This window comes from Camelus dromedarius, chromosome 13, assembly GCF_036321535.1.
Source record: "Camelus dromedarius isolate mCamDro1 chromosome 13, mCamDro1.pat, whole genome shotgun sequence".
NCBI classification, from domain to species: Eukaryota; Metazoa; Chordata; class Mammalia; order Artiodactyla; family Camelidae; genus Camelus; species Camelus dromedarius.
The window spans coordinates 51,166,198-51,174,420 of record NC_087448.1 but is presented as its reverse complement, the minus strand read 5'-3'; positions in this window follow the sequence as shown (position 1 = coordinate 51,174,420).

Genomic DNA, 8,223 nt, shown 5'->3' with positions numbered 1-8,223 from the left:
TCCTCTTGACATTGTCTTTTGCAGAAGTTTTTAATTTAAATGAAGTCCAGCTTATCAATTCTTTCTCATATGGATCATACGTTTGGTGTTGTATCTAAAAAGTCATCACCATGCCCAAGGCAATTGAGGTTTTCTCCTATAAGTTGTCTGTAATCCATTCTGAGTTAATTTTTGTGAAGGATGTAAGGTCTATGTCTAGATTAGCTCATTTGCATGTAGTTGTCCAGTTGTCCCAGTACCATTTGTTGAAGAGACTATCTGTGCTCCATTGTGTTACCTTTGCTCCTTTATCAAAGATCAATTGACTATATTTATGGGAGCCTATTTCTGGACTCTCTATTCTATTCCATTTATCTGTTTTTCTATGCCTTTGCCAGTACCACACCATCTTGATTACTGTAGCTTTGTAATAATTCTTGAACTCAGGTAGTGTCAATCCCCACCTTTTTTCTTCTTCTTCAACATTGTGATAGCCATTCTGGGCCTTTTGCCTTTCCATATAAACTTTAGAATTAGTTGGTTAATATCCACAAAATAACTTGCTGAGGGGAGAGGGTATAGCTTAGTGGTAGAGCACGTACTTAGCATGCATGAGGTCCTAGCTTCAATCTCCAGTACCTCCATTAAAATAAATAATAAATAAATAAATAAACCTAATTATCGCCCTCCCCAAATGCAAAATAAAATAAAACAAAAAGTTCTTGCTGAGATATTGATTGGGATTGCATTGAATCTATAGATCAAGTTGGGAAGAATTATATGTGTGTGTGATTTCATTTTATTTTATTTTTTATTGAAGTATAGTTAATTTACAATGTTAGTTTCAGGTGTACAGCAAAGCAATTCAGTTATACATATATATTACATATATATATGTATATACATAATATATGTATATACATAAATATATATATATATATATGATTCTTTTCCATTATAAAGTTGGGAAGAATTGACATCTTGACAACGTAGAGCATTTTTATCCATAAACATAAAACATCTCTCCACTTATTTAGTTCTTTGATTTTGTTCATCAAAATTTTGTAGTTTTCCTCATATGGATATTGTACACATTTTGTTAGTTTTATGCCTAAGAAATTCATTTGTTGTGTGCTAATGTAAATAGTATTGTGTTTTTAATTTCAAATTCCGCTTGTTAACTGATAGTATATAGGAAAGCAGTTGACTTTCATTTATTAATCTTGTATTCTTCAAAATTGTCATAATCACATATTAGTTCCAGGAATTTTTTATAATTCTTTTGGATTTTCAACATTGATGATTGTGTCATTTGAAAACAATGACAGTTTTGCCTCTTACTTCCTGTTTGATACACCTTTTATTTCACTTTCTTATCTAACTGAGTTGAACTTCCAGTTGAAAATGAATGGTGAGTGGGTACATCCCTGCCTTGTGCCTAATCTTAGTGGGAAATCTTCGATTTAAGTACAATGTTAGCTGTTGATTTTTTGTAGATATTCTTTACCAAGTTGAGGACGTTTTCCTCTATTCCTAGTTTTATCATGAGTTGGTGTTGCTTTTAGTCAAATGTTTTTTCTGCCTTTATTGATATGATCCTGTGATTTTTATTTTATAGCCTAATGGTTAACCACTTCCATTTCAGTCATTCATTAAATGGATCCAAGTATAAAATTGCTCTCTGTTAGAAGTATTCTGTTTCATTGTTCAATGAATCACTTGGCAAGAATTTCTTCAGAATTTCCTCATGGTCACTGAAGCTAGTTTTGGTAATAAGTTTAGGATTTGAGGGCAAACAATGGTTTGATTAAATGAAACTTTGGTCATTAATTGTCTAAATGTATAGAGATTATATGATTAAGGGGGAGGGAGGCAGTTGCAACTATTTGAGGGGATTGAAGAATCTGTGAATGCAAACAGTCTGATCTTGTTTATGGAGTCTCTGAACTTTGAAAGTAATCATTTCTTCTGCCTTAGGTCTCAGCAGCAGCTTTGTAGACCCAGCACTCTGTCCCCTTGTCCAGACTGTAACCCCTTCACGGTGATGTGGAACTTCTGATAAGAGCTCTAAGTAGCTTGAACATACCATTAGAATCACATTGAAGCTAGTTTCAGAATCCTAGTTTTGTAGGTCTAAGCAACTAACACCTTTGATAGAGTAAGCCGAAGAATCCATTTTCAAAGGAAATATACTTATTTTAGAAGTAAAATGCTTTTTAAGTTAGCAGAACCTGCAGTTCTGGACCTTAAGTGAAACGTGGGCATAAACAAAGGCTGAATTTCACTTTGATCCACTGACAGTTCACGTTACCAAAGCAGGATGCTGTTGCTTGCTGTCCCTTGTCTTCTGTTGTAGACTCACCTCCACTTTGCGTTGGTACCGGAAGAAGGGGGAGGTCTGTAAGATGTATCAAATAGTTAAAAGCTATTGCAGCCGGCTTTTAACTGTCCCCTCACTTCTATTCTTGTCCTGTACAGTTTATACACATATTGCCTTTGGAATGATTTTTTAAGTCAGTTGATTCTTATGGATAAAGTGGTAACTCTATAATTTGGACTAAAAGCTATTCCCAGTCCAATCCCAACCAGCCATTCTGATCTCACCTCCAATCCTTCATCACCACCTCCAAACACACACACACACACACACACACACACACACACAGAGTTCTCACCACTGGATATCTGCTCTTCCTTTGCACATGCTTTTCACACTGCCTGAAACACTCTTGACTCTCTCTTCCACCTTTATAATCTCAAGACCCACATTAACTCTCACTTTCTCTTTGAAGCCATACTGAATTTGCCTCCTGTAGTTGCTCCCTCCTCTGTGCTTTGAAAGCACCACGTAAATTCATCATTTTATGGAATTTACCAATCGTATTGTAGTAATCCGTAAACCGTAAAACCCTGCAACACAGTGAAAGCCCACGAAGAGTAGCCACATAGGGATTAAGTTTCCTCTTCTGGTTTTACTGCCATGCTTTCATCACTTCCCATCTTGCTCCTAGTTGGTAGGGCTGGGGTGGAAAAATAATAGAATTGTTGGCAGTGGGTCTTAGACTTAAGTAAATACTGGAGAAGGTAAAGAGGATTAGTACTAAGAAATGATGCAAAGAGAATAGGGAATTTCTATGACCCTAAGGTCGTCTGTCTGGGTCTGCTGTACAGTTCAGTTTTTACTTAAAATTTGGAAAACTGTGACCTGCTAACCATAATTTTTTAGAAAGATGAGCTATTCAAGGCTATAGACTAGGCTGATAATAATAATAATGGTCACCATTCATTTAGTGCCTGTTGAATAGCCATGAGTAACTACAGGACGCACAGAAAATAGGTGTATTGTACAGCAGAGATCACCAGTATAAAGAACATGTTCTGCTGAATTCTAAGAAAAAAATCAGGCTTAGATTAAACTTGTGAAAAAAAGAATAACCTTATCCAAGTGCTAATATTTCTGTAAAACACATTAATCATATACCCTGTTTTAGTCTAAGTTAGAAATACAAGTAATTATGTATGCTGAAGTCATAAAAACAGATCAGTTTTTACTTAGAATTTGGAAAAGTGTGATCTGCTAACCACAATTTTTAGAAAGATGAGCTATTCAACACTATAGACTAGTCTGGTAATAATAATAATGGTCACCATTTAGTCAATGCCTTTTAAATCCCAAGTACTATGAGGAATGCCTCACAACTATATTTTATTTGTATATATTTGATTTTATTTAACCCACACAAAGCTAAGTACAAGCATCCCCGTTTTATAGAACAGACATCCAGTGTCCTAAGAGGTCGATTCACGTGCTCAATGTCACCCAGTGTGTGAGTTGAGCCTGAATTAGAATTCTAGACCTTCTGCCTCCAAAGCACATGCCCTTTCTGTCATAATAGTAACTTTGGAGGACTAACATCTATCAAGAAATAAACAGCTCCTCAAAAACCAGACCCACAAACTAGCACCTACACCACGACAGCAAACGATTCTACTAGTTAATAGAAATGTATCTAAGAAGTCAATTTGACATCCCTAAAAACATGCCTACCACACGCAGTGACCACAAAAGCACTGGAAATAGCTGATCAGATGGAATTATCTCTTGAGAGTTTTCCACCACTGCCCAGCCCAACATGAGGCCCTCTGACGTGGGGCCAAGGGTACCACGTGAAAGTTGTGACCTGCAGTCCTGTGTGTCTGTGGCCCTGTCCCACACCTCACCCTTCTCCCTGCTTCTCTTGACTTCCTGGTTTCTGACCTCTTGTGTGGTCACAGCGTTCCCTGCTGTCTTCACTTTACGCTCTTCTTTCCACGGGGTTCCATCCCTTCTGGGTACAGTCTTGATGATTCCCTTGACGGTGGTCTGGCCTCTAAGTTTGCAATGTAGACCCGGATGGCCTTGACAGATACTCCTATCATGAAGTTTGTCCAGGAGTGGTTTGAAGACCACTTCTGTCAAGATTACATTGGGAGGGAAGCTTGTGAAATATCCTAGTTAACTGCATTGGGACCTCTGGGGAGGGGGGCCCTGCAATCTGTGCTTTAACCAGCTTTCTCTTTGATTTTTTGTGGCCCAAGTTTTGTAGATACTCTGCTAGGTTTGATGTGACCCCAGACATCCCCCTCCTTTCTGTCACCCTCTGCAGCGACTCCCCTACATTCCCTCCCTGGCCTGACCTGACTATACCAACGCTCTGTTCACGAGTGCAGTTAACTGTGGGTTGTTTATATTGCTTTGGGCCTCTTACAAAATCATACCCTGAGAGTGACTGCCTGCCCTTTGCAATCTCAAATGTAATTTCCCCTTTACTTCCTATATAACCTAAGTTTCCCCAAAGCCTCATCTGTTTGTGGGTACAAATAAATGAGTGTTTATAACCCAAATTTCACTGACTCATGCCCACTTCGACATAATGCCAGACCTCAATTTCCTGCAGAATTTTCCCTGAGTGTTGCTGGGGTGCCTGGGGAAGGGCCTCGTAGGTGCCCTCAACCCTGCTTCTCTGCATCGTGCTGCTGGTCGGTGTGTGTTGCTTTTGGAGTCATTTAGGCCATGCCTCTCTGTGAATCCAAGGCTGGTTCCCCCACCTCCAACCCCGCCCGCCACCCAGAGGTTGATCTCCATGACCAGGACTCGGTGCTCTCTCTCTGAACTCCCAGAGCTTCAGGCCCTCGGGGAGCTGTGGGTGGTGCTATGTTCCCATCTGGACGGGGTCGGAGACATTCTGTGCTTGGCATGGAAGTGAGAGGCTGCTGCTTGCTCTGACTCTGGGCTGTATTTTCCCACCTAAGCAACGTTAGTACCCCGTTATTACACCCCGGGATCTCCAAAGTCTTTTTTCATCCAGTTTCTGTGTGCAGCACCTCTCTCCAACATCTCAATCACTGGTCTCTTTCCAGTCTGATCACTTCCTTGGATGTCCACAAATAAACCGTATTCCCCGAACAAAACCACTGTGAGAAACCTATTCCTTATAGAACCTTTTACCAGCTCGTCACACATGCTCAGCCGTATCTGATTCTCTGAAGCTCTTTTTCTTTTTACTTTAAAAAAAAAAAGATTTTTTTATTGAATTATAGTTGATTTGCAATTTAGTTTCAGGTGTACAGCAAAGTGGTTCAGTTATACATATACATACATATATATTTTTTCCTTTTATTACCAAAATAGATAAACAAGGACCCACTGTATCGCACAGGGAACTATAGTCAATTTCTTAAAATAACACATCATGGACAAGAATCTGAAGCTCATCGTAGACTTAGGTGGGGACACTTCCTCCCTAATCAGCACACACATTTATTAAGTTTCTGACTCCGGTGATCTCAGTTTTTGAGCTACTACAAAGAATCCCTTGGGAAGAGGTTAAAACAAACTTTAAAATGTAGGATAAGCTGTCAGAGTGAGAGAATGGGACAGTACAGATTCCTGAACAAATGATTTCCTTTTTTTTTTCAAAGAGGACGTCTGATATGTAAGCTGTAGAACAGGGAAGAAAAGAGAGAAGCGGAGAACTGAACCGCGCGCGGGATTTAGCATCTAAAATGGAGCCTGTCCTCCCCTACCTTCCTCCTCCTTTACCACACAGTGCCAGCTGTCACCAAAAGCTATTTCCAAACCCATTACCATTCCTTTATCAGAAAAGAGGATGAAACCTTAACAAAGGAACAGATGATTGGATGCTCTTGGTTCTTTTGACTCTCGAACTGCTTTAGAAAGGAAGTTGCATCTTTGCAGAATTATTATTATCCATCAGCCTTTATTGCTTCAGCTTCCTTTATTGCATTCTAACACACAAAGTAATGAAAACATATAATAAAGAGAATAAAACACGTAATGCATCACTGTGCAGATATTGCAATCATAGCAAATCCAATGTAAATGCCCTGCAGGGAATACTTGAGCCTTCCAATACATTGCTAACAGTTTGCATGATACTACATCACGTTATTTATCTACTAAACCTGTCATGCTCTGCTAAATATCGTGCCAGCATCAACCCCAAATAGCACTGCTCCTTCCCATCCTCCAAACGGAAGGCATATTTCTTTGCTGTCACTGGTTTTAATGTTTGCAAAGAGTAGCTCCAGCTCCTGAATAATTAATGCGTAACGATTCCCGAGCTACGGGTAGTTTACTGTTCTAGCCCCTCTGGTCTTTGCAATGTTGCTTGCTTTAATGTGCACTTCGAATTGGAACCAAGAGGTAGTAAAAGTCATTAAGACGGCGTGGAGAGCAGTCAGTAATGATTTACAGAGTTTGGACGCATCCTGGGTTTTTCATTCCTGACTCTCAAGCCCCATCTGCTGCTCGTACTCTTAGTTGGTTTCCCTTTTGCAGATGTTCTCTGATGGAGGGTTTCTGCTCTGTTTACACTTACTTAAAAGAATCAACAGTCAGGAGCTCAGGTCAAGTACACATTACCTCTGTGGTATTTCCAGCTCTGGAAGAACACTGGCAGTGACTAAGCACACTCGGAATATTTCTGCCAAGTGTATACACGTCAGGCAACTTAATGATCTCCTATGGGATGGACACTTGGCAAATCTTAAATAATGAGCAGAATTGCAAGGGTGATTCACCCAAAGGACCATGGAAGGGGCTTTTTGAAAGCTAGCAGGACTGTTCTCATGGTGAGAGCGGCAGAGGAATAACATGAAGACTGACGTTGCTATTTGCTGCTCGTGGTTTCTTCTCAAGGACGAGCCTACAGATTAACTCAGACTGTCGTGGTTCCCACATGCCAGAAGCTGCGGCATCCCAAAGGGCAGAGATGGGTCATTTTAGGGGCCTTGCCTGTGAGCTGGAATGATCTGATGCTCCAGGAATATCTAATGAGAAGACATGACTATGACAGGGCAAATTCCCCATGGGTGAGCATAGAATGAGACCTAGTTGCTTCTACAAAGTCAAAGACTCAAACTTCATTCTCTTTGGTGCCTGGTCCAGGGCTGAACATATAATATGCAATCGAAAATTGGTAAGATCTTTGTGGGATGGTGGTAAATAAAAGAATATACTGGCAACACCATGCCACACCAACCAAACAGAGGATCAGTTACAGCTTGATTGCACAGTGTTTTCTTCCCGTAGAATATTATGCCATTTACTTTCCTTTTGGGAATCTCCCAAATATCTCCATGAAATAAAGTTTTCCAAACATTTTAGAAATCAGTCTATAAATGCTTTGAGTCTGGTTCTATAGATTGAAAAAAGATCTGAGTTTGCTTGTGGTAAGAGATGTTGTTCATTCCTTGAGATGGTTCAGAAAAGGGCGTTGACTAAGTGGACCCAGTTGACCTGTGCGTTGGCATAAGTCTAAAAGGTCGAACCTGCCATTTCCTCCTCCCCCAGCAGACCCAGCCTTGTGTTCTGTAATTGGTGCTTTGCCCTTTCCAGCTCTTAATTTGTTGCTGCACCTGGCACTGTGTTAAATGGAAGGGACCCTTGTTGCTGACGGACTAGAAGGAAGGGAGGCTAAATGCGAGCGTTGCTCCATGACTGTTGGGTTTGCTAATGAGTCATTTGTCAGAGAGGAATGAGGTGGGAGAGAAAGAGATGCAACATGACCGGAGAAGCCCCACAGTCTGGTGTATGATTAAGTTAAAGGACCAAATATCAAGAATCTGAGTACTTGGGAGAATTAGAGGATGCCACAGATCAGCATCACTTCCTGTGACAGATTCCCAGCAGAGGACCCCATCGGGTCAGGTTCTTCCGCAGCTTATGGTGCACTCTGGGTC